This window comes from Haemaphysalis longicornis, unplaced genomic scaffold (genome assembly GCF_048455015.1).
Source record: "Haemaphysalis longicornis isolate Haplotype H1 unplaced genomic scaffold, Haemaphysalis longicornis Haplotype H1 scaffold_7, whole genome shotgun sequence".
Classification (NCBI taxonomy): domain Eukaryota; kingdom Metazoa; phylum Arthropoda; class Arachnida; order Ixodida; family Ixodidae; genus Haemaphysalis; species Haemaphysalis longicornis.
In genome coordinates, this window is record NW_027526422.1 from 127,215,573 (window position 1) to 127,242,933 (window position 27,361).

General features: G+C 48.6%; 1 pseudogene across 1 annotated transcript in view; it reads right to left on the bottom strand.

Annotated features, from left to right (window-relative positions):
• Window positions 1–27,361, bottom strand: part of LOC144146940 (4-pyridoxate dehydrogenase-like) — a 79,345-nt pseudogene that overhangs the window by 37,044 nt on the left and 14,940 nt on the right. The window contains exons 2-3 of the transcript XR_013317777.1: window positions 24,496–24,698; window positions 3,811–3,997 (exon numbers count right to left, since the gene is read on the bottom strand). The product of XR_013317777.1 is annotated as a 4-pyridoxate dehydrogenase-like (transcript). The remainder of the gene's footprint in view (window positions 1–3,810; window positions 3,998–24,495; window positions 24,699–27,361) is intronic.

The window sequence follows — 27,361 nt, forward strand, 5'->3', positions numbered from 1 at the left end:
GCTTCCCTCTTGATCTTCGCAAAAACTTTGTGCTATGTAGCAGGGGGCTAAATTGCATCTTTTGCAGTGCTCAGAAAGGTGGCCACCAGCATTATTTGCAACTGTCCAGTTATGCTCCCTCGCCCTCTCATTGAAACACGTTTCCGTTTGCCCTATGTACACTTTCGTCGTACACTATGCTAGCGGAAGGCTTGAGCGCGAAATTCTTAAAGCTCATTTTATCAGACAGGCAGGGGATAACTGTGTTAGTACTCCGTCCATATCACTGTCAGATAAAGAAGTATCTTTTTTTAGAAATATCATGCATTCTGACGTCACAATGCTTTTAGTATTTTAGTTTTGTGCGTTTAAGCAGCGTCTTTTTTCAATAAAATCTAGTTGGAAGTTCGGCACTGCGGTGTGTATTGCGTGTTTCTTCTTCGTCCCTGTTTTAGCGCCGAGTAATTTTTTGAGCATAATGTACCAACACCCCACATCAAGCTTTTGTTACCCAGGAAGCTATTTGTAAACATGTGCACCGGATCCGCACGAACATTCTTCAGCACTACGTGGACCCGGTGAATTGAAGACCTATTGGGGACAGTAAATTATTTATTTGCCCGCAATAAATTGATTGCGGACAATAAAGTTTGTTACCTCTCTTTCCAGGGCCAGATGTGCTGTGCAGCCGTTTGCTAGCCACGGTCGGTTCGTCGGCCGTTCCTCTCTTAGGGGAATACATGTGTGGAACTCCGTAGCATTTACTTTCCCACAGTTGGTGACCCGGACATTCGACCACAACGCACTGTTTCTTCGGTTCATCTGAGACGACCACACCACGTCCCGCACACTGCCGCGGTTACCTGCTGAGCCCTTTGCCACTATCAGCTGACCGACAAGCGCCACGAACGTCGACATACTCAAGCGACAAGCGATGCTTTTTTCTCCGCAATTTCTCTGAATCTCAATGGCCGCCTTCGGGCCAGACCAAAAACAAAATTTTCTGTGTTTTAGCCTGGTTAACCCTAGTTGATAGCGAAAGCTTCACTGCCCTGGCTAGGCCCATTGTCGAGGTGTGGTCGACGTGTGGCCTCACAATGATATACAGACATGTTCGCAATGAATACACTGTTTTTTCATCATCTTCTTTCGCTCATGGCGTTTTAGCCTCGCCGCTGTACGAGTGACCACAGCTGGATATTCGTCTTCCTCCATTGCACATGGCTCTGTGCCTCACGTGGCTTTCTGGCCTTCCTTTGCGGCGCGCGCTTATCGCTGCGGCGGCGGCCTCCTCGGCTTCCTCCACAAGGTGGCGACATGGGTTCCGCGCACGTCGCCCTTCCCTACACACCTATCTCTCCCCTGCCGCCTATCCCTCCCCTCCATCGGGCCGCTGCTCCTTGCCTACGCTCCGCCAGGTGTCAACACGGGTGCCGCGCACGTCTCCTTTCCCTCCTCGCCTATCTCTCGCCAAAAGAGTAGCAGGCTGGGCTAGTTGGAAAGACACATTCTTGGATGAAACCAACGCGAACTTAAACGAAGACAAAGGAAGTGGAACACAAGTTGTATCAAGGTGCGTTTGAGAGCATCAATTGTAATTAAAGAGCTCCCCATCATCCCATCTTGCTTCACATTGTACTAAGTGCCGCGGCTATAAATCTAATTTTCTTGCCTCTGAAATTTAATTAGGCACCATCAAGAAACGCTCTGCGAAATTATGGAAGCGTTCCACATAGCAGAAAGAGTAGACAAGTTTGTCAGCCAAGCAAGCGTGCGTTTTCATACCAAAGAGAATACATATCTGCGTCGGCCTTGACTGTAGCCGGAGTCAATCTAGTTGCCTTATCACCGTGGCTTTGTAAACTTGTTTCGCGCATGCACAATGTTTTTTTTAGGGGGGGGGGGGGTTAAGTGTTCATAATTCACCCTTATTGATATTACACTTTAGGTTTCAGACCAGGGGCTGTCCTTGCGTTCCACTTCCTTTATCTTTGTTTAGATTCGCGCTGATTTCATCGAAGTACAAGCCTATCTCTCCCCGCCATCGGGCCGCTGCTCCCTGCCGGGCACGTGCGAAGGGGGTGTGGTTTGACCTCTAGCTCTCAAGGTCAAAACTGGTCACCCCGCGAAGAGGGTCCGAGGTTGCGTAGTGTAGCTTTTGCTACGAAAGAGTTTCCACTCATGTGCTTCACCAGTACAACTCGACCAACCACCGTTCATGAATCATGCATTGATTTAAACTCAACATTTTTTGAAGTAATGAACTCTTTAAAGTAATAAACGGCGTTGTTAAGGGAGCCATGAAGAGAAAATACAACTTCGTTTAATTTGAAAAAACTAGGATTCAGTATCTCACTCAGCTCCATTACAGCCACAAAAGATGCTTTTTACGGAAAAAAGCAAGAAGTAATTAAAAACTTTCAAATTTTGCGCCACATTGACGTGTTATGAGAAAGAATGACGTCATACGGGCCAACAATAAAGCATAATTTTCAGTGCGTTAACTGCACGTTAGCATTCAAGTGATGCGGTCAAATGGAGCTAGAGGCCCCATTACAGACGTCCAGTCATGTGTCACCGCGACAGGTCAGCCAATCGCACAAACAAGGTTCCGGGACGTCATAGAAAAGTTGCGGGAAATTGGCTAAGGGGTCGCGACTGCTTCACACGTTTTCGTTAATATCTCCGTTATATCGAAGATTGCGATGATATTGGTATCATTGTTATCGGGACTAAGCAGTCTTTCTAATAAATCCAACTTCTATTTTGTCTTCATGGCTCCTTTAAGTGCATTTCACTTGTCCCCAGTTTCACTCTTCGTACAGCCACGTATGTGAATCTGTGACGTCCCATGGGTAATCATTCTAGGCGTCGTCTAAGCTTCACTTTCCAGCCACCTCCACGGGATGGATTGGCGTGAATGTTTTTTATCCCGAAGCTGTCTATAGATATGGTTCCGTAGATTATTTGTGTCCAGCAACGCATCTTAGGCGGAGAAACCACCTTGCAGTGAAACAAAATTTATTGCAAATGCCCAGCAGTAATTGGCTGCAAATGTCATTTTATCGAAACTATCCAAAAACAATTAGATGACAACTGCCCTACTAAGACGGATCTCTCATTACGCCGAGTTTGCTTTAACCCTAAGGATATCATCGCTCTATTGCACATGTGCGCCAAGATTTCTTTGCTTGTGCGCTCTCCATAGCGGCGAGTACGTCACCGGTTGACGGGCACGTAGTCATGTGACGTGTGCCTGTTTCGTCCGGCTCCTTGGGACAGCGGTAGTCGCTCACGCCAATGTATAATAAACTAAAAATTCTAGACAACAAACGAGAGCGTGTATATTTTGTAATGATGACCACCGATCAAGACAAAAAATGAGTTCGTGCCTCTGTTCAAAATTCTGAACCGCCACGGTGGCTCCGTGGCTAAAGCGTTGTGCTGCTGAGCCCAAGGACGCCGGTTCGATTCCCGGTCGCGGCGGCCGCTTTTCTGATACAGGCGAAGAGCAAAAACGTCGCTGTGTTCGAGATTGTGGCGCAGGTTAACGATCCCCAGATGGTCGAAATTGATCCGGAGCCCCCCACTACGGCGCGCTTCGTAACCTGTATAGTTTCGGCGTGTTAAACCACATAAGCAATCAAAGTTCTGTCAATTCGCTTCGCTAGTCAACCACCTTCACAGAATGAAATGGCTCATGATTATAAAAGCAAGAAAGCACGCACCACCACAAGGCATCTCGCAGGTGCATAAGCCCCTCACTCCACTCTGCTAGTCGGAGTGCAGTGTCTTGTGCGTAGTACGCATGCGACAAGCTCTGCTTCTCACCGTTGTCGATTCCCAGATGAGACGTCTCTATGTCTTTGAAGTCCTGCAACACCTCCTCGTAAGACCACCCCGTGGCGTTGTACTTAGTCACCCAGTTGTCGTAGTCTCGTCTGTTCCCACGGGAGTATATCACGTGGTTGATGGAACTGGAACCACCGAACACCTTGCCCCTCGGATATCGATTAACCTGCAAAACGGGGGAAACAGACGCGTCGTGGGCACTATGTTCAGAAGCATACCTCACCCTTAAAGGAGTAGTGATACGAAATTTTAAAGATTTCGTGACTACGTAAACGGATTTCTTTGTATATGGAGATATCTCCCACCACGTTTTAACTGTAACTGTTCAGTATAACATATTTTAGCGTGCACGAGAAAGCTCCATACGCATGCCCTTTCGCAATTGGAATCAGCGTGACGCCATCTACTCCTCTTAACCCCAAACAGCCGGCGAGAGGGCTCCCGTTACGTGGCCAATGCGTTGACTGCGGTTGACGCACGCTGTTCCGCCGTGTGTATCACGTCACGGTTTTGGGATGATTGTCAGGCTGTCCGGAGCGTGGAGATGGTTGAGGCGACTGCCGGTCTGTGCGCGTGAGCGCGCGCGTGCCAACAGCGCAGTGGTGCGACGAGAACGGTGACGTCACGAGCGCCCTCCTGCCATGGCGGCCGGCTTTGTGTTAGCTTAGTCGAAACCGAAAGTTACGCAAATAAACGAGGCTGTAAATAATTATTTACGTTGCTATCGACCGTGCATTGCGCCATTCTATTATTAGTGGGCTCGTAAACGCCCATAGCAGCAAATAAAACTTTACACGAAAATTTTGTGTCAGTACTCCTTTCAGCAGGCTGCAAAGGAGAGGACGGTTCTGGGACCTGTTCAAAAATGTGAGATGTTCCCTGCTGCTAATGCTGCAACATCTTAAAGCAGCAAGCTACCTTCTTTTACAATTTTTCATGAAGGAATACATGATTTCACGCAAGCGCAGAAAGGCTGAAGGCTATACCCAAAGTTCGATACAATTTATATACTCAAAAGCACGCGGCTCAGATATTTAGGGGAATCATTCATGCCATGCTCGACATAAAATATCCCAGTGAATGTCCTGGAGTAAATCTTTGTCGGAAAAAATTGATTTCCTGAAACTTTCCACCTGTAGTCTTTAAACTTATGGGAAAATTCCTTCTGTAAGTCATTGGTTAAGCGGTTGCCTTAAAATTCAACCAACCACATGTGTAGACGTTGCTTCTTGATAACTCTCATGGAAACAAAATTGGTGCTGCTTGAACTAGTGGTGCAAGGCTGGAGAAACAGCAGTGCTGGTTACCCCTTTCCCCTGGTAGGAAACTCGGCTGTTGCAGCTCACATGAACTTCCCAACTTGCTGTTTAAAGTTCTCCATGACTGGCAGGACCGGATCGTTTTGTGTGCAGCCTTTCACATCTCTCCAAAAGCGCACACCATTAGCATGTGCTAGAAGTCGCGCGAAGTGGCGTCGCCAACTCGAGGTCCGGGCTTCCCACTTGAGGCGCGAAAGCAGCTGAACTGGCGAGCAGATGATCTCGGAAGAGATCACACAACGAACGTTGGGCAGAGTGTTTTTGAGGCGCACGCTGACGTGCGCTCTGTATTTTTAAATGCGGAGCATTTCTTAGCCGCACGATGTCGCGCTTCGGCGTCGGCGCCGTCCACACGCTCACTGCGCATGCGCGTCGCGTCGAGGCGCAGGTGCGCGTCTCTCCCCCGTACCCTCCTCGCTCTCAACAACAGGTGCGGCGGTGCGGGAGGAGCACGTGTACCCCGTGCGCTCCGTCACTCTCAACAACAGCTGCGGCGGTGCGGGGGGAGCGCGTCTGTGCGCGCATGCGTCGTAGCTACCCGTGCGCTGCGTCGCGCTCAATAGTAACGGCGGCAGGGCGTGTACTCGTGATAACGGCGTGTTGGGTGCGTGGAAAGTTCGCGCGCTTGTGTACGGAAGTGTGCGCATGCGCGTCTCTCCCCCGTACTGCTCTCCCTCGAACGCGGGCGGTGTGTATATAAGCGGCGGAGCGCGCATTCGGAATTCAGTCAAGGGCGTTTTTGCTTGAATTTCGCTTGACTTGACGCTTCGCTTGACTCGAGTAGATACGATGGAAGCAACGCCTTCACCAGTTACGCAATCGCACGACCGCTCCTCAAAGACCCCTTGACAGTGCAGTTTAGCGACCACAAAGCAGTCATCCTCTCCGTCCAATACAACGACGGCACCAAGCAATAAAGACATACTTTAACTTTACACTCCTTGCCTTGGCTTCTCCTTCATTCAATAAATAAGAATAATAAAGACGAAATAACAATTAAGCATTCCCAAACCATACCCAATTACGCAACATTCACGCGATACCCCCACCACTCTGCGACGCATTTACTCGAGTTCCCCCCGTGGGAAGATGCGGGCGGGATTTTTTCTTGGTAGTTTTTTGCGAGCTCATCACGTGGCTCAAGCCCCACGCGCGAGCTTGGCTGACGCCGTGAGGGTCCTTGAGGCGGCAACGGCGGGGGCTGCGCGTTCCATGGAAGCGCCACTTTGTTGTTTTTGCGCCTATTCGCGCTTCTGTACGCTCCGACGCTCCTTCAATTACCGCTCTTCTTAACGCAAGAACGGGAAGTGTGGCCAAGTCAGCGAGCGCAAAGTGCGAGAACGCCACCGAGGCAGGAGAGATCGCTCATAGCCCTGGCGATGTCCGAAGCCCCTTGCGACCCGATCCTGAGCGACTCGCAAGAGGCCGTCCGCAACATGGCGAATGGCCAAAGTGAGCGGCAAGGCAGCCAAGATCGTCGAGGAGACGGGTGTCCAAGAAGAAAAAAGAGTAGAAATCGGATGGATCCCGGACACGCGGGCTAATGCTCACCGTACACAGCGAACCACAACGAGACAGCCCACATGAAGGCGCGCGCAATAACACACCGCGCCCGCAGTGAGGGGAGTCGTCCCGAGTGTTCATGGTGGGTGGAGACTAAAGACAGACCCAGGGGTTACGGCGAAGCACTCAACAACATGCGGCTGATAAGAAGAGCGTATCTGCCGCCCCACCGGGCGCTGGGTGGCGAAGAGGCAACGTATCTCATAAGGCTACAGACGGCGTCGGTCACGTCACCGGCAGCGCAACACCACATGTATCCCGACGAATATCCCAATGCCAAATGCAGCGTGTGTAAGAAAGGGCCGGCCAACAGATGGCACGTTATGTGAAACTGTGCCTCCGACCCAGACGGTGCAAGTTTCGAAGAGTACGCGGCGGAACAACAAAGAGCCATTGAGTCAACCAACAAGACGGATAAAGCTTGGGCCATCCAGCAGGTCTTCGTTGCGCTCGAAAGGCACGGGCTCCGCAAAGGGGCTAGCGCTTAGTAGGGCCGCAGAGAAGATGCAACGGTGGGCCACGTCGGGGCGGGGATCGTAACAGACTCAAGCCCACACCAGGTTTTATTGAAATGAAGTCATTTCCACTCCCCTCCACTTCCGCCGAGTCAGCGAGACGCGTCTGTCTTATATAGCTAGTATAATAGTTTACAGTGCACTGCGATAAGGTCCCTAGCGCCGTTATCAACCGATTGCCCAACTTTTGAAAAAGCCATCGGTGGTTGTGAGTGGTTTAAAATTTCAGAAAGAGGCTTGGGTGGTGGCGAAGAGGAGGTGAGGGGCGGAGGCGAGTAAAGCGGCTTCACCGGAATGAGAAGCAACGTATTGAGTTAGACGTGTACAGCTTCTCTGTAAAATCATAAGGAGGGAACACCCTTGCAAATTGCTCGAATCTTATCTCAATAATCAAACTCAGTGTGTGTCAGTCTAAGACCAAATTTTGTCATTTCATTCCACTACTTCTTGATACCTCAGTTCATTCTACGGCTTATGATAGCGCGGTGCTTACAACTGGTTCAGGTTGTGGTATCCCTACCTCACAATACACATAACCTTAGCATTGCACTAGGCGGGAACAGCGATTGCGCAATCGATCGGGCGTCAGGATTCCCACAAGATGTAGACAACTTAATAATACAGTGGACTGTCATTAGGACGAGCCCGGTTAAGACGAATACTATGGTTAAGGCGAACCATATTTTTGCTCTCTTGAAACCTCTACATTGCTCTCTTAAAACGTCTAAATTGCAAAAAACCTCCGCTTAAGACGAATTTTTGATAATACGAACAAATTTTTACAGTCCCTTTGAGTTCGTCTTAACCGGCGTCTACTGTATTACAGTTCTGGCAAATTTGACCGTTAAACGGGCTTTGAATAGGTCGCCATTTCAAGTGCACTATCCCTAGATAAGCCTGCTTTTCTTTCCCTGTTTACATGTGAAGTCATGACACCAATCAACGGAGCTTTAACGTAGCTTTTTTGCCTCTGACGTAGCCTCTATGACGCAGCTCGCGCTGGAGAGTACGGCGCCGCTATTGGTGGGTTCCATCAAATTCTGCAGCCATTCATCGTTTCCGGCTCTGAGGGAAGCCGCAGGTGGTTTCGGCAGCTTGGACAGCTAGAACCACCAGATCAAGTTTCAGAGTATCGGCACTCTTTTCTGTCATTGTTTTATGCCGCCGACAGCGGCCATTGGTCGGACCGCGTCACGTGGCATTTGTTTATCCCATGGGCGCAGACATTTTGGTGCTTCTGTGTTGCCGCGCGCGCGCTCTATAAGTCGTGATTTTCGAAGCACAGTGCGGCTGTATGACACGTTGAGAGTGAGTTTTTAGGCCCCCGGACAGAGTAGCGATGCCGTGCTGCTCTGTAGTGGGCTATTTCAACCGGCGGGAATGTGAAAACGCCTCCATCGCTTCGCGCTGGGAAAGAACGACAGTGGCCTAACGTAACCTACAGCCACTTAAAAAGCGTAGCTTAATTCGTGGCTTTCTTTTCTTTTTCTTTTTTTTCTTTTCGTTGCAGTTTTTCTTTTCGTTGCAGTTTTTTTTTTTACTTTTATCGCAGGCCCGTCGAGATGTCTAACAGGTTTTTTTTTTATTTTAGGTAACGCATACAAACGTCTAAAAACTGTTTTACAGGATTTTTATATAGCATACACCTGATAGTGAGCATCAAAATTTTGAGAAATTACGCGTTTTTTACACATTTCTCGGTAACTATTCACCACGTTGATACATTGAATTCATCCTTGCTCACATATGCCGCAAAAACAAACACTCAAAAACCCATTTCACGATGTCGCCCTAATAAGAATACAGTTGAACACGGATATATCGAACACGGATATATCGAATTATTGTCTATATCGAACAGTGCAAACATCCCCTTGAAAATCCCATGCAAAACTATTCGCCGCGAGCTCGACATGTAGGTGGCGACAGCGTCGCGCTGCTAGTGTGGATGCTCCGCTGAGCGGCCCGTAAGAATGCACACTGTGGGCGCGCTTCGTGCCTTTTTCTCGCCGTATGTGCGCACGAAAGGTGCAAACAAGAGTGGTATGCTGTAGTTCGGTTCCTCAGCGTTGAATGTATAGCATGGAAGCGGCAGTCAGTTTTCATTACTACGCCAAAAATAGCGACGACTCATCGGGAGTCTCAGAATGGCCGTAATTGTGACAATGAACTTGTACGCTGTAGCTCGTAGCAAGCTCGATCTTTCCAGACTATGGCTTTGAGCCTTCAATGAAAGCATAAATAGAAACAAATCAGGAAGCCTCGATCTCTGAAATTCAGTTTACAACGGCAATCTCAATCGCTTTCACTGGTAGCATGACGCATTCTTGCGTTTGTGGGATGCCCTAATGGGTAACACGACTTAACTGCCCCAAAATTCTTTCTAACAGCCTACGATATTTTTTGTGTGTTCAAATGGTAACATAAAGTTACTGAATTTTGATCAGTGCAGAGATATAAATGTAACCGCTCTAACGGCTCCTTTAAATGAAAATTTAGCGACGAGGGTTTGATGAATAACGGTTTCGGATCACTTATTTACGGCTCTCGTCTCAAGTGAACTTGTGAATTGAATTGTCAACGCACGCAGTACAATCAACATCTCATGTTTAGCTATGTTTTCGCAAAGTGACAAGCCGGTTTACACCTCACAGCGAGCACAAATTTTCTGTTACGGCTGCTCTGTTGACCCTTTGCGTTCCTTTTAAAATGTAACAGGTGCCTGCTACAGCGAGATGTGTTTGCATTCTTGCGTATAAGGTCGCTTACGAACCCTAAAGATGGCAATAAATGAAGTTGCGCTGTTGCAGATGTAGTAAAACATTTCCTTTTTATTTCTCGTTGCGAATCAGCGCAACGGGTTCCCGGTAACTACTTCGTTTTGTAAACTGAATATCGCCTTTGTCTTGGCTTTTACTTCTTGAGGATTGGTTAAAAAATAAAAATTCTGTGCAATGCGTTTTTTTTTTCGAGAAGGGGGGGGGGGGGGGGGTCCTGCCAACGTTGCAAGAGCAGCGAGAAGAGAACGCATGTAACGCGAAAAGCCAAACTATGGTTATCACTATTACTTACAATTGAAACTACACTAGGCGTCGTGTTCTGTAGCGGTGAAAAAGCAGTACTTCTACACGTATTTTCAAAACTGATTAACCCCCTTTTGTCCGAGATTGTCCAGGAATTGTGGCTCGCCTTTTTCAAAATTGTATTGAAAGCAATCATTGTGCAAAAAAATTAAAAAAAAAAACCAGCGAGTCATGGCACACACCCCTCACACATGTGGGCAACAACATGCATTATATTACGCGTTTTCTCCTCTTTCTTTAAACTTAGGTCCACCTTAAGAGGTTAAGACGTGACCATATCAGGCATTTGGTTATGCTGAGTGAGACACGTTTCTGGATAAGGGGATTCATGTCGGATTTGAAAATGATATATATGAAAATGACACACGAAATGCCACATGACAGACGCAAACTCACAACTGCTTAATTTTGCCGGAAAATCCCCCCTAAATACTCTTGCGCATCCATAGAAACGTATTTTAAATAATACGTAAAATTAGCAACTCGATACAGTGGAATAAATGTTTATGCCTCCTCCTTAGTATAAACAATGACTGTCCAAAAATGGTATTTATTTTAGAAAAGGTACGGGAAGGACACAATCACACAGGCGCTTGCGGGTGTGAAATACGTGTCCGGTAATGTATGGGCGATAGCGCACGGGTCGTGTGCAGTGTAAATGTTTTTGTTTCTTCTTTCTATAAGGACAGCACCCTTCGACGTTCCCGAAACAGCAGACGACTGCACTCAACAATAAGAAAAGTGCAATGTGTGGAAGCAATGTTTATAACACGTTTCACACTCAAGCGGTGACCACGGCGAAGATATTTCGTGGAATTAAACCAGCGCATTAACCCGCAACGGCCGCTGATTATTGCGTTTCTAGAGGAAATGCGCAAGCAGAGGTAACTATACGTCATTGCTTACTGCCAAACGAGCACACATATTGGTTGTTTTGTCGTGTGCAGCACGCGTCTTGCGCCGCACGCAACGTGAAAAAGCAGACGACGCGAGAGCGCCATCCACACTAGGAGCGGTTCGTCCCGCCGCCGCCAGGCGCCGACTGTGTTCGCGCTCGGGGCGAATAGGGCTGTTGTGCGCGTGTATCGAACTCCTGATCACGGGCAAATTCGATATATCGAATTCTGCGCCGAAGGTGCCCCTGAAAGTTTGCTTCCACTGATGGGGTGGAGTTGATGATAATGTTGACTCATCACAGGAGCTGCCTGGCTTGGTGAGACAGAGGCGGCGTCCGCGGCATTATGTCGCTTCGATGGCCTTCAACAGCTGTTTTCACGCTAGCACGAGGGGCAGCTCCATGATAGCTAGAACGCGGATAGTGGTTGGGGCGAAAGGACATAAACGAGCAAAAAAAATTGACCAGAGGCACTCTTTTTCTGTGATTGAGCTGTTTGGTGGCTCGTGCAGGGGGACGGATGCGGCGTTGTATGTTGGTTTTGTCCAAGGCATTCATTTCGGAGGAACGAAGGCCGGAATTCGTCGCGCATGCAGGCTGCTGAAAAGATGTTGGTTGAAAAGGCGTTCGGAATTCCTCGCAGTAGTTTTGAGGGCGATGCACGCATCAACGTTGACGTAAAGGCGAATGGAGCACAACCCGCCCCGGCTATTCCGGAGCGTGTCGGGTGCAAAGCGACTTCGTTGCACGCCTCGAGATGGGGGAGGTGTTCGGTTCGGATACTGAAGATAACGGCACTCAGTGCCTGACAACGTTCCCAACCGCCTACTGCAGCCGAGGTACGTCAGCGTTATTTGTCTCTGTTTTGGAACAGTGTACAGCGTTGATTTTCTCATTCGTGCGTGTTTGTAATCTTGAAGACAATTTGGCGAACTTCACGACGCAGAAGAAAAAAACAAGCGAAGCTCAAAGACATTTCAATGATAAATAAAGTGCGGTAGTCATCATGCTGCGGTTCGGATTTTCCGTGCTTTGAGGGTCAAAACGGTAAACTACCGTTTTCCACGACTTCAGAAAACTCTCAGTCATGTGCGGAGTTGTCAGATAATCTTCAGATAGGCGTATTTTGTATATCGAATTATCGATATATCGAATTCTTTCGCGATCCCCTTGGAGTTCGATATATCCGTGTTCGACTGTATAAAGAGGCCAGCAGGATTTTTAAAACTACACCCCTCAGGAAGAGAAATCAGTTCGATTTTCGCGCTTTCGTATAGCGCGCGCTTTATCTCTGGACTTTCTGTAACCACACGCCTCCCGTAGGAGCCCGTGTTATTTATTATAAACCTGTAAGTGATGTTTATTCATCACACCTAGTGAGGTAACACTTCCCATGGGTAGAGAGAGAAAATGAATTAATTTTTAAGGACATGAGGAATTAGGGCGCGTAGGGCGTCACCCTAAGGGTCACAACGACTTCAGCCACTTGAGTAACGAGCTCGTTCTGAAGCTGCGGTCGGAGCGCTCCAGTGCCTTCATTCACTGGTCAGGGGAATTAATACGAAGGAACGGGTCTTCTGCACATTCAGCCCATATTTGCTGTTGGACTGTGGCCCTTTCACCGCAGCGGCATGAGTACACAGTCGTCTGAGCACATAATTTTGGAACAATTTGTTTCAGGATAGTTCCAATAAGACACCAGTTCCATTCGTTTCCCGTAACCGTACGACTCTGGTAGGGCCCCCGCATTGACAGCAGGCGGGAGTTTTAATTGTGTACAACTGCACGGTGAACTAGTTATGACAAGTAAGAAATATTTCAACACGTGTTATACCTATTAGTGTCAGTAGTGTAGTGGCCCACCCGCGCATCACCGGGTACTAACGCTAGTTGCTCACATAATCAGAAGTACACATTCCGGCGGTTGAATACACTGTACTTTCCCGAAAATCGTTCAGTAATTTTCTAGGAATCATTAGAATACGATCTAACCAGTACGAACAAAAAAATACAAACCACATCTCCGAACCGAGTGTAACGTACAGACATTATCACATATTCTTCCGGAAACACTAAATGCCCATAAAAGAACCATAAGCCATAATAAAATGCAGCTGGGAAGGGAACACATTTTTCAAAGTTGTAAAGTAATCTTTCGTCATTGGCGCGTTATCTTATTATGTCATTTTTGTTTCACTAGAACCTTACAGTTCAGGTCTAACTACATTTTATACAGTTTTATTTTTATGTTTTCATGTGCGCAATATATTTTGTTGCAATTTTTTGTCGAATATTCTAACACAGTGCGCTTCTCCCTTTGGATAATAGCTATCGAATCGATGCATACATACTACCTTCGTCTTATTTTTGTCCATGTTAATCATGTCTCGTGAATGGTGATAGTTTATCCACGCTGCTTTGGTTAGGCGCAAGCTGTAAGCTCCGCCTTGTACAAGTTTACCCTGCATTCGCAAATTTTATTCAGTAAACTTTGAGGTGCGTTCTTTCAAAATAAAATTCAGTGGAATTTAACTCAAGCTTTATATGCGTACCAGGTTCGATGGCATTTTCGTGAGATAGTAGTTGTTTGCAACTTTTTATCCCTTCCTGGGTGTATTCCTGCAAGTTTATCGGTGTGTAAAACCAAGGTATAAAAGTGCCTTAATGTTTAGCATGTCCCCTGTCTTGGCAACATATTTTCATTCTCCATAGCCACTTCAGATGCACTTGCCTCGCCATTCCTCTCTCATGTGACAATGTATCTGGCTCACATCCTGCTTTCCGCCGGGTGACGAAAGAAATTCCAGGGCGAAGGTCGAAGTGCTCACGCTTTCAAATGACACGCCTGATAAGCGTATTGAGGTAGTAAGTACTTCGCACTTTCTTTTAATGTGACTTTTTTGGTTCGGTATTCCGATACCTTGCCGGATGCCGCGAATCGAAATCGTCGGAAACCAACTTTGCTTTGAAAACAAAAACTTCTGTATCCGTTTCGTGCAAAATAAACTACAAATGATTTTGCGGCAGGTGGCTGGCTTTAAAGTACAGAACACATGGGACCCAAAACGTGACATTTGTATCTTATAATTTATTGCAACTCTCCTGACACCGTCCACCGGATGCCGTGATAGAATGCGGGTACCCTCTTGGAGGATGTTCCCCACCTGGCGATCTGGTATCATTGAGCCTGTTACCACTACTCGCTTTCCACACAACGCCCCCACACAACGAGCCACCAAACTTCAGCATCCTGTCTTTGGGATGGCTAACATTTCTTTTTTAACAATTTAATGCGCGCAGCTGCCGGAAACAAACTAACAAGTTACGTCGGGCTCTTTGGCTCCTCGATGACCTTGCAGCGATATTACTGCAAGCTTCCTGCTGTATCGTGCGCGAAACCTAGCCACTAGGCCTGACAAACTTCTGAAGACCAGCGTTACCGCGAGCATCAAATGTTGGTCCCAGAAATCACATTGTAATAGTTAGAGAAAAGCAACCTGTTAGGGCTCCTGCAATGATAGCGAAAAAATGCGGGCAATTTTTCATAACCCAGCCCTACGCCAGCTAGTAGAGATCCCGTAAACCCATCGCTGCCTGTGACTCTAACGTTGCCCGAGCAGAAGCAGTAACAAAACGAAGACACGTTTGTACCAGAGAGTTGGTTATATTGCGTTTATGTGATGCACAAGGAATGAGCGGAACCTCGATATATGATGTTTATAATAAATGTAAAAGACATTCTGCAAGGATGTGATAGAGGAACGGCGAAGAATGTAGCGAAAGGGGCTTGAAAATAATTGGTGTTTTCTTTCCCCCTCATGGCATTGGTTGTTATGAAATTTTTGTGGCACTGGCGCCAGGCCGACTGAACCCAGCTCACGCGAATGATCAACTAAGTTTAACCCACACTTTCACCCGGCAACTACACAAACGCCGATATTCCCAATTAACACGACAGCCTTCAAGTCATGCTCTGTGACTTAGGGCCACGATGAAGACGTTAGACAGTTTTAGCATAGCGTTTTCAGCCATACGCAAAGTGTTAGCGTACGCTATTCCCTTGCTTTGGTTGCACTGCGCATGCGCAGTACGGGAAGATGGTTTTGTGTTTAGCGTTCGAAAAACGAACGCACGCTACTTTAGCAAAGTAGCGTGCGTACGCTACGGCCCTGCATCGCGTATACCTGTGTTTACAACATGCCGACAAGTAGAGCGGAGCACCTCAACGCTTTCGTTCCTCCGTGAGCAGTGATTGGCATCTTATAAAAGAAGTTTCTCACTCCATTCTTTTTAAATAAGTCCCGTAATTGCCACGTTTCACTCGTGGTGAGCGAAACTAACGTGGCATTGCTGGCTGCCTGAACAAAGCCCCTCAAGTCCGGCGTCCAAAGCTCTGTGTGAGCTGTTCACGCGTTCGCGTCAGAGTGGAAGGCGACGGTGTGCTCCTGCGGGTGGACTGTGCTTGCTATGTCCGGAATTAGTCATTCCTTCTCACCTTGCGCGAGAGTGACGCGATTTGCTGTTCCACCCTGACAGGCAGAACAGCTTCATTTGGCCTCAGTTGGGGCAATAAGGCCGCCGACGTCTTCTCCGTCGGGCAGCAGGGCACCGAAAATCGTGTGAAGTGAGTCTACGATGAGGTGGATGCAAAAGATCGCGCTTTACTTTTGTGCTTCCGCCCCCCACTGTACGTAGTTGCATTTACGTCGAGTTTGTTCGAAATTAATTTTTGGATTGTTTTCGAGTCTAGTAAAATGCATGCGTAATACCCGGTCCTTTGATCCTGCACGTTGCGTGCGATCGCCAAAACAAGTAACCTCGGGCTTCAGTTCGACATCTATAGAGTGTCCTTATTTAGGTGAATATTTCTATCATGCCGTGCACGTTTTGCATCATGTTGTGTACGGGAGGTATATGGTTTCACTAGTTGGGTAGTCGCGCGAAATTCCAGGTGCTTGTTCCATCAGATGAGCGAGTCTCTTCGCATTCGGTTTAACAGAAGACATAATAAGCGCGTTAGCGTGTCACTATTGTGCTGCTGCCTATGCTCGTGATGTTGGTTTGACTTGCTCGCCCGAGAAGGCCGAGCTGCTGCGTCTCTTTCCCAACAGTCCCAAACGCGCCGTGCAGCTCCGAACATTACCATCCGGCTGTATGATCACCCCGTTGCCCGAGTGCCATGCCTTAACGTCTTAGGGCTCAATATACAACAGAACCGCGCCAACACCACATTCCTCGCTCACTTAACGTCCCAAGTCAATCAGGCCATCAATCTCTTCCGCCACATCGCCACCCGCCACGAAGGGCTCAAAGAGGCAGAGATCGAGATTGCGGCTGATACAGGCTTTAGTCATAAGTCACTCTCTTCTTTACCTAGCACCGTCCTCTAAGGAACTCAAAAAGCTGGACTGCCTAATTCGAAAAGTGTACAAGACTGCGCTGAGGATTCCGCAGTGCGCTGCCACCGCTCGTGTAGAATCGCTTGGTCTCTACGACACCGCATCTGAGAGAAGGTGAGCACTGGGCGAGGGCGTTGGGCAGCTCGGATTCGGCGGTGCAAGAAGCCATCTCCGCTCGGGCAGCCAAAGTCACCTGGGGCCTTCCTCCTTCGGTCCCCACCCCTCTCCCGAATTAGCCCTTGGGGCAATAAAAGAGTCTCTCTCTCTCTCTCTCCCTCCCTCTCTCTCTCTCTCTCCCTCTCTCTCTCTCTCTCTCTCTCTCTCTCTCTTTCGTTCTCTCTCTCGTTCTCTCTCTCTCTCTCTCGTTCTCTCGTTCTCTCTCTCTCTCTCACGAAACGCTGCATTAAACCTCTCCTCGCGGTGCCGACGTAGCGTGCCGCAAAAATTAACGTTTAGAGTACGCAAAGGCAGCAAACGCTATACTAATTCTATTATTCCCCTCCTTGCAAACGCGTATTTGGAAGCCGAGTACCGCCGGGTCGGACAATTCAAACGACCACGAAGACGTCCACAGAAGTGTCACTAGATAAGATACACAGCACCGTCACTGAACCACACAAGTGAGCAACGGCGACCATCAGTGTTGCGAGATTACCGCTTATGCGGCCTCACCGCTTACTTTAACCCGCTCATTTGTAAGCAACACTGCCGAAGACGCCGCAACACGGCATCTTCGTACACACTTCTGCAGCTGAAATGCTGCGAAGCGCGTTATCTTTGACTCGCGTTCGGAACGACTCCAGTCGGACGCCGCCGCTAGCATGGAGTACAAGCTGAGATTACCACAGTTGACCAACAGAAAACGCATAAGCAACAAAATGGCGGTGCCCATGAACCGTACAAGTACAAGCAAATGTTACGCAATGCGAGTTGACCAATGATCACGGCGGCGCCACGGAACAATCGGAGAAAAGAGTGCCGATACTGTGTAACCTTATCTAGTGACACTAGTCCACAGTGAGGAACCGGCGGGAGAGCTTCAATCTGCGATGGTGACGTACTAAACGCCATCACCACCACACACACTCCGCCTCCTCTGCTTTTAAAACTCGTTTATCACGTATGACGCTTGCCTCCCTAACGTGGACACCAAGTTCGACGGTCACCCATGCAACAGGTTTCCTTTCGGGAAAAGCTTGAACAACTTGTGAATATAAGAACCTCACCGACCACGACAATTTCGTACATCTGCCGTGGGTGTTAACCCGTGCCGCGACTGCCGCGATGGCCAGCCTTCCTCTTCTCACAGCTAGCTGCTACAACAGCGCCCGGACAGCCTTAAGCACCGTTTTGCAAAAAGGGGACCCATTTTTTGCGACCAGATGCGGGGCCCCTTCAGAGGACCGCCCATTCAATCTACGTCACACCAGGGGGCAAGGCAGAGTCGCTGTTGTATTGTAATCTCCATGAATATCGCATAACTTAAGGAAAGTGTAAAAGACAACAGGTGTTGACGTTGCCCTCTATACTCCTGAGAAGCTATCAAAGTTATGCCCGCTCACCGGTCCCTATCCAAGAAATAAAAACAGTGCAGCATCAAGCACCGGAATAAGTTTGTTAAATTCTTTCAAGTCGTTGTTTATGGTAAATAAAGCTTGGTGTTGGGCTTGTTGGTATCGAATTGTACCATTTCGTGTTTCCTTTTTATTCTGTGGTCGTCCTGTAAAGTTCAGCGCTCTACTTTTCATGAATTTGTTTATGTACGTCTGTGACATGTTAGTTTTCCTGTATAGGCCACACTGGAAGGTGCCTCAACGTTCGTTTGTGCGCATGTATACAAGCGCACGTTTGTCCTGTTTTTACACCGTACCTGTTCAATTTTGCGCTCAACAGGTGAAGTTGCTGCTGGATTTTGTACAGTCGATGTCATGTGTAAGCCACATTCAACCGCAGTCGATGTAGGACGGTTTCATTGCGCTTGCTAAGCCCTGGTGGCATCCTGTAAGCGCACTTGGGGTCGATCAGGTGCACTGGTGCATATTGCTGCCTTGCGTTCGTTCAGATAGACATCTGCGTTTTCCATACGCTCGGTGATGCGGCTATTGCCGCATCCTTTTTCCTCAACTTGGTCGGCAGAGCTTGTAAACGGGGGCTGTGGGCAGATGAGGCGGCTTTGTTAACTGTTACGTTGCCTGCCACTCCACAGTGTGCAGGGAGCCACTGCAGATTTCCTTGTAGGTGCAGAAGATTCATTTCCCAGGCAAGCTGTTTTTGGTAGCAATTTTAAGCTCTCGAATGCTGACTTGCAGTCTGTAAAGGCAGCCCTTTGATTTACTTGTGCTTTAGAACGCGCTGAAAAGCAGCGCACAGTCCAGCCAGCTCAGTAACTGTCTTCGATGACTTGTGGCGGAGTGGGGCGCAGATGGTAGTGAGCGACGAAGGGATCGAAATCTCTTTCGCCTGTGATGTAGCCGTCACTGAGCTATCAGTGTACGTACACGTGACTGTAGACTCCCTAGGCGACAAAAAGACGGATACCAGGGGAAACCGTATTGTCAACACTATCGACCGCTTGAACCTGTTTGTTGCGGTTTATGGGGCTCCTACGTTTTTCCGACCGCCTGCGTCGGCAAGCACTACTGATCTTACTCTCCACACAAGTGATATACAAATCCAGTGTTGCACAGCACCCGACCGCATGGGCAGCTACCACTTTCCTATGTTCATTAGCGCAGCTGGTTTTCACCACAGCGAAGTGAAAATTGCCCGTAGCTGAGGGTTGCGTCAGGTGATCTGTTCAAAGATATGTCAGAGAGCAAAGAAAAGAATGCAACAACGCTATAGCTACCGTGCCACTTCCGAGCTCCAGACTTGAAGCTGAAGAACCGGTGTGCCACCAGGCGAAAAGCAGGCCGGCAGCTTAGGCGAAGAAAGGGTGGTGCAACCCTGAAGACCACCTTCAACCGACTGAATTGCGCTATCCGGTTCTGTACGATCATATTATGGCGCTCCCAATGGGCTACGTTTTGCTTTTTATTAAGGGTGTTCGCACCAGTGCCTTTTTTTTAGACCATCGTGAAATCCCTTCCTGGTGAATGGCGTCCGATAAGGCCGTTTGTGGCCCTGACATTGCGGAAGGATGTGGCGATCTCCCAATTGACTGAATATCTGCGGAGGCTTGCCCTTCGACAATGAATGGGGGACTCTCTTTCCTATTGCCTTCTTTGTCTTCAACGTTGGATGCCCCAATCTCTCTTCGGGAGTTCGAGACTGCGCCAGGTACCTTACGGAAACGCTGTGCATCAGGTGCTGACGGAATCGGCAATCAAATGCCGTACAACTTGCCGGCAGGACACACAAAATACCTCCTCTTGTACTTCAACTACCTTTGAGAGAGCGGTGTCATTCCTCCTTCTTGAAAACTCGCCTGGGGTGCAGGTTCTTGAGCCTGAAATGTACCAAACGGCGGTGTCTTCATACCGGCTGTTTCCCTCTCATCCTGTGTGGCGAAATTGACGGAGAACCTTCCTTGATTGAGGTTAACCTAGTGGCTAGAGCATCATAAACTACCTTCCTGCATTACTGGCTTCCGGCGACACTTGCGTGCCCAGGATAGCGTCGTGGACCGCATCAGCCATGTCGAATAAACCGCGTGCGTAGACTGTCAAGTGCTGTCCTGTTTTTCGAAGTTTCGGAGTCGTACAATTCCGCCTGGAGACGACCAATAGTAGAGAGACTACATGCAATATGGATTTCAGGAAACATACTTCGGTTTGGTCACGACTTTGTCAAAGACCGGTACATGCAATTACGGTTGGAGAGAGCACTGTACGAAGAAAGAAGCGTCTCAATCGGTCTGCCTCGTGGTAGTCTCTTGTCCCCTATTCTTTTCAATGTGGCCATGACTGGGCTACCTGAAGCACTAATAGAAGACTGACGACTAGCTCATGTATCTCTGTACGCTGGCAATGTCTGCATAGGGGTTTCTGATTACCAATACAAGCGAATGGAAGTGATGGTTCAACGTACTGTTCACACCATGCAGAAATATTCGTCCTCCGTCGGCCTGACGCTCTCATCCGAGAATCATATTTTTTTTTTCCTGGGAAGCCAAGATGGTTTACCTGCCTTAATTTGCCATTAGGAATCCTGCCTATCCGTAAAGCCACTCGCGAGCGGTTCCTTGGGGTTGGACAGCAGACTGTATTGGCGAAGGACAGCGTATGCGACTTTTTCGACTATGATTCGCCGTGTGAACACTTCGATGAGAATAGCGGCAGCTAAGTTGGTGCCTTGATTAAACTGGCTGCCATGATTAAACTGCACTCAGCACTAATTTTAAGTGGGATTCTTTATCAGCTGCCCATGATTTTCTCTTCCGATTCCCGGTATGGGTGCCTCGAAACATTGCGCTGGAAAGGGCTGAGGCCAGCAATTGGACTTTCTCAGGGAGCGGCAAACAAAAAGGTTATACGGGAGAGCCAGTCTCCTACACTCCACTTGCTCTCGACTCAAAGGTTACTCACGCAAATAATGTGTCTAGGGTACACGAATGCTCGAAGAGCAATAATAAGGCGGCTTCTCAAAAGGACCGCCTCTCATGCGCACACTGCTCTTTACACTGTGAGAACTTCGTGCCATCAGCAGCCGGGAAAAAAATTATACCTCAATGTCGCCGTGGTCTTATATAAGAGCCATTAGTGTCAGCTACACGTTCCTCACATACGAATCAAGAGAGACACCCTAGTTAGAAACAGCCAGATCCTTGATGCTTGAACATCTGGAGAAAACTAACCTAAAACAGCTCGACATTTTTACGGATGGCGCAGTTTATCAGCAGAAGGGGCCTAGTGCCGCGGTGTTTGTCATTCCAGAATTGAAGGGTTCCTGGGATACACAACTGGGCCACGTAGTGTCTCCACCAAAACCGAATAAATTCTCATCGGTCTGCTTTGAGGAAAATTACGTCATACAAAAATTAAGACGCAGGTAGTCGTGAACCCGACAAATTGAAAAGCAGCACTGCAACTTTAGCAGCATAGTATCCCCACAAAAGGGGTCTGCCAGCGTTCCTTACGGCCTGTGCAAGAGCTCAGCAGCCGACGTTGCCATGAGCGGTCTCAATGGATTCAATCCGTGTTGGCGTCAAGAGAAATGAGGCCGCTGATCAGATGACACGGGATACGCTGTCATTTGCACCGACTGTTAAAGTTTTCAGCGACAACCGGATCGAATTCGGGCGGGCAGTAGTCGACCATTTCAAGTCCTTGGAATCCCCAAGGCCTACACAGCGCCCCATCAGCCTTGAGTCACAAAGGGACTTAAAATATCGGAGGCAACATTGCTGTACCGCATCCGAACGGCCTCAGCGAGGACCAAAGCTTGGCTGCTCAAAGTGATCCTCGTGCGATCACCTCTGTGCTCGTCATGTGCAGTGCTAGAGGATGTACACCACTGCGTAATGTGCGGGCCAGAGCATACTGTAGAACGGACGGCACTGCTCTTAGCGATGCGAAAGTTGTCAGCCCCACACACCACTCTGGATCACGACATGTTCCCAGGGGGGCAATTGATTGATGCTAAGTTGGTGTCGTGCATTCTTGTTAGCTTCCTTCGGGAGACGGAACTGGTAGATTCGTGATGAAGTAGCAATACTACTGACTCATTTCATTAGGTGGCGCTCTGGCGGAGCAATTGTCGGCTTACGAAACCAGGCTGACACCGTTTAAGCCAACGAAACAACCACCGCCACCTTGGTAAGGCAGCTGATAGCAGCAGAAACTGCTCGAATATTGAGCAACGAGTACAAAACAATGTCGTTCGCTGTAAACTGTGTAATGTACGTCCTCTTCAGAAATTTGAAGCACCTTAGAAGACTTTATTTTACTGGTCGTCATGTTATCAGCGTCCCGGATCACGGCTTCGACTTTTTAAAACAGGCTGGCAAGCCGTCAAACTTTCTCAAGGTGTTGTTAGTCCTCAGAATCGCTGGTCACGCTACAGTGACAGCGCTTTGCGCTTGACTTCAAATTCCTCGACACAGATGACGCCAGTGGCGCCAACATGTTTCTCGTCTACACGAATGTACGTGGAGTCGAAGCTCAAGTAGGCAGTTTCTTACCGCGGAATCACCCGCTTTCATTTCTTACGCTGCTCTGCTTCGCTGTGTAAGTTTTGTTTATAGTATCATTGTACACTGCACGACAGCCCGAGGTCCAATATGTGTATGGAATCGTTCTTGTAAGAACTGATAAGCTCGCATAAGAGAACATAGTGTGACGAGCTCATTGCACGTCCTTTCCGCATCAAACATTAACAACTGACGGCGTCCTCATTGCCCTGACCGTCGCTGCGAAGCCCGAGGAGTGGCCTCACACAGATGGAGGCGCCATCATGCGGAAGCCAAAGGTAACATGTGAAACTTTCCCATAGAGTTACGGAACAGTTTTGTGACCAGTAAAGCGTTGAAGGACTCAGACAGTACGTTTCCTTTCGCCCGGAGTGCTTCCCTTTGCGTCGTCATGACTCCGCTGGGTAGGACGGCACAAGGAAAACGCTACGATGGAATGCCATCTCATTGTCAAATAGTATGAAAATCGGCGTATGCCCAGCGCATGGTTCGCAAGAAATAACAGCGTACTATGCGCAAGAAATAACAACGTACTATGCAGTATTTCCAATTTGGAAATACTGCATAGTACGTTGTTATTTCTTGCGCATAGTACGCTGTTATTTCTTGCGAACCATGCGCTGGGCATACGCCGATTTTCATACTATTTGACAATGAGATGGCATTCCATCGTAGCGTTTTCCTTGTGCCGTCCTACCCAGCGGAGTCATGACGACGCAAAGGGAAGCACTCCGGGCGAAAGGAAACGTACTGTCTGAGTCCTTCAACGCTTTACTGGTCACAAAACTGTTCCGTAACTCTATGGGAAAGTTTCACATGTTACCTTTGGCTTCCGTTGTTGTCGTATCCCACTGTTATTATTTTCTGTTTCCGATGTCATCTGCCGTTCCTGTGGTACCCCTCTGGTATCCCTCTGGTATTATTTATGGTTCCGATGTTCCCGTTCCCTATGCCACCAGCTAACTCTGGTGTGACCCCCTGTATTCCTATTCTGTACTCATTGCCACCCACCAACCTTGCTGTAACACCCTGTCATCTCCGATTGCCCCACTGTACTGCGAAATTTGCGTGTGCGACCCCTACTACCTGCCTTTCACCTTCTCCCTACTCCTTCCCCCCCCCCCCCCCCACTCTACCTACTCTTTCGACTCTCCCACCCTCCTCGCTTCCGTTCGGCCGGTTGAGGTGTCGGCGTAACGCCAGACAGTTACCGGCCTCTGTCCCCCCTTCCCCCCCCCCCAACAACCACTTCATCATCATCAGTATTTCCAAACTTCAGCCTAAAATGTACCCGCGAAATATTCGCCGAGTTGACCGCTGGCTAATACCGAAGAACCGAACGAATTACGGTGAACAAATGCTACGGTATCAGTTGCCATTTCATTTGAACAATGTATCTTGTATATAATCCTGTTCATGTATCATCCGTTTTATGTATGTGAATTTTATGATGTACCGTGTGTGTGAATTTTATGATGTGCTGAATGTGTGAATTTTATGAAGTACCATGACTGCTAATCAACCAGGTGTTGTAAATTTTATGCCTGTTCTGGTTGCATCTGCTTTGTATAGGGGCCGTGGACCCTGTCAAGCCCTTTCTGAGGCTTTTTGTTCACGGTCCTCAGCACTTTGTGTTGGAATAAACTGATTTGATTTGATTTGATTTGAAGGTAATTTGTCGACGTTTAAAAACCCCTCAGTACCATTTGTTAATTATTGAGAAAGTTAAAATGTTTTGAATGATTGATAAGTGTACTGACCTGGCCATCGAAAGAAAAGCTTGCGTTTCGTTGCGGCTCACTGGCGTAGTCCCAGTCCACTTCGGTGCGCTGCAGAAGCGGGGAAAAGAAGGGAACCTGCACCGCTCCGTCCTCCAGGCCACCAGCTTCCAGAAGCAGCACGCGTGCAGTGCCGTCCGCGGTCAGCCGATTGGCGAGAGCGCATCCGGCGGAGCCCGCCCCAACTGCAGGAGGAGGTAACGACATATACGTAAGCGCTGTCAGAGGTAGCCCGGGCTCTGAGAAAACTTATAGATGCGAAGCATCTCATGCTCAGGGCTGTGTCCCTCCCTCCCTCCCTCCCTCGTTGTCGTTGTCCGCCGCCCGCACTCTACTGCGCATGCGCGTGCGCGGCTCTTCAGTCCCGTCAGCGTTTGGGCTGACGTCAGCGCAGTCCACTATAAAAAGAAATAGTTAGGCGGCGCCCGGTTTCGATCCCACGACTCTCTGGCCGCAAAGGGAGGGGTACGCGGCGCTTTTCCCACTGCGCTATAAACCGAGACGGGAACAAATGCCACGAACGCACCTTATGTCCTTCACTCATTCAAACTAGGTCAAGAAGGTACTGATACAACGAAGGCACGCGAAACTGAACATCAACGGAAACGACGAACTGAAAACTAATGGGAACTTCAGTCGACCCCATGGCTCCTTCGCATACTATTCAGGGTTCCCCTACGGGAAGATAATTTTTTTTCTTAGCTCCGTATACCTACGCCGGCGGCAGCTGAATGGAGCAGACACGAGCACGCATCCGTACTTCTCAGCCCATTTCTTTCGAAGTGACTCCGAATGATGTTCGCCCAACCTTTGACTACGCTGGCGACAACGATTGTCCTGATAGCCGTATACACTTATGTGGCATCTTCCTCGAGCTTGCGCTGCGCAAAGCTGCTGAAGCAGCTGCTATATCAGCGCTATTGAAGCCATTTACTCATTTTCATCTTTGCAAGGACTCTTTTGTTTTGTTCCTTTTCAAGCGAAGCCTGTATTGACTGACTTGCGCCATGAAAGCGCGTGATGGTGTTGCAAAAAACCAACCGCCTCAAGAAAAAAACGCTTCCCTTGGTCGGCATAAAACCTAGGTGCCTCGCGTTATGAAGCCGACGTCTATTCGATTGCGCCATTCGGACACGGTATTCGTATGCAAAGCGTTAGAAGTTATCCTTGCACTGAGTCGTAGCCACGGACGCCGCCGTCGTTAGGCCGCGATGCACGGCGGGAAATAAGCGGTTAATTTGAAATGACCGCTCCAGAGACTCATGTTCCTGTGTACAGCAGCGCCGTTGGCACGGACGCTGCCATTGATAGCCGCGCTGCATGCCGGGAGATGGGCTGCCGATTTGAAAGTGCCCAAGAACTATAGCGTAACATCAGACACGCCAGGGGAAGTGAATCTGTTTGTGATGAGGTGATCCTTTATGTGACGAAAGGTGATTCGTTGTCTGGCGTGTGCGCGTGGTATGGCTTTCTTTCAGTATCAAGTCAAGCTCAGCTCAGCTGAGGTTTGGTTTGGGTTGGGTAAGGGGTCCGGTTGTGGTTGAATGTGTATTGATTTCAGTTTATTGGGAATGGTTTGGGTTTGCTTACGGGTTGGTTCGGGGTTTTGAGCTTTGGTTTGGTTTATACTGACTGATTGCAGGCATCCCGCGCACCCCTTTTCTCTTTAAGGGGGGAATTGGCTAGTTTTTTGTGTTACAGTACGCAAGCATTTCGTGATAAGGCCTCCCGCCTTCCGCCGCCCGTACCGCATGCCCTTTTTTATCTTCCCCATAGTACGGTGCGTTGGAAAACTCCCGCTGTTGGTCAAGTGGAATCAGCACCACACGCTAGATGCCCCCTTCCTCTAAATTGCAAAGAACGTATTCTTCCCCTGGCTTCCGCTTTGTGACCAACTCCCTGCTTTTTTAATAACGCTTGTGTTACTCGGGACGAGCTACACTCACAGAACTCGGATACCAGCCAAGCCCTTAACCAGGTCATTACAACCCCCATCAAGCAAGACATCTTAAAACTCATACAGGTGCCGCCCATCCCCCGGCACATGGACAAAGAAAAGAAGCCATCTCGACGTCAAATTAGAGCGGCATTTTATCCAAAGAAAGTTATGAGAGATCCCCACCAAAAACACATATTCACGGATGCCGCCAAGAAAGGACCTATCTCAGCTTGGGCGGCAATGCTGTCCGCAGTATCTGGAAATAAATAAACCGGAGCAATAGCATATACGAACCTCAAAGAGGACGAATGTTCAATACCCACGAGCTGTACCATTCTGAAAGAAGCTGAAATTCTGGCCATAGCACTCGCAATAAGCCGAATGACGACCCCCCCCCCCCCCCACTTCAAAAAATCTACACGGACTTCAAGAAGGCATGTCACCTGCTTACAAGCGGAATAACCTTCCCATCTACACTGAAACTTCAAGCCGCAGTAAAAGTACAGGCCAGAATTCACTGGGTACCTGGGCACGTGGGATTACCAGAGAACGAGCGAGCAAATCTACTCGCCCGTAAAGGACTCATCCGGGCTCCCGCTGACCATGTATGTACGCTGAAATTCGCCCCCCCCTCCCCCGTAATATAAAATTGAGACAGTACCTTCACAACAGGATGGAGTATCCCCCGCATCTTTTGTTGGACAGAGAAGAACAAAACTACTCAGACAAGCACAAAAAACACTACAAACACCGGCATGGTTACACCGTCTACGACATGAGATCACAAGCCCACCTCCCCTCATCCCCAAGTGCAGCCACTGCGACGCCAAACGCAACCAATAACACATATTGAGGGAATGCACAAACACCTCAACACTCAGAACACACTCATCAACGATTGGCTGGCCA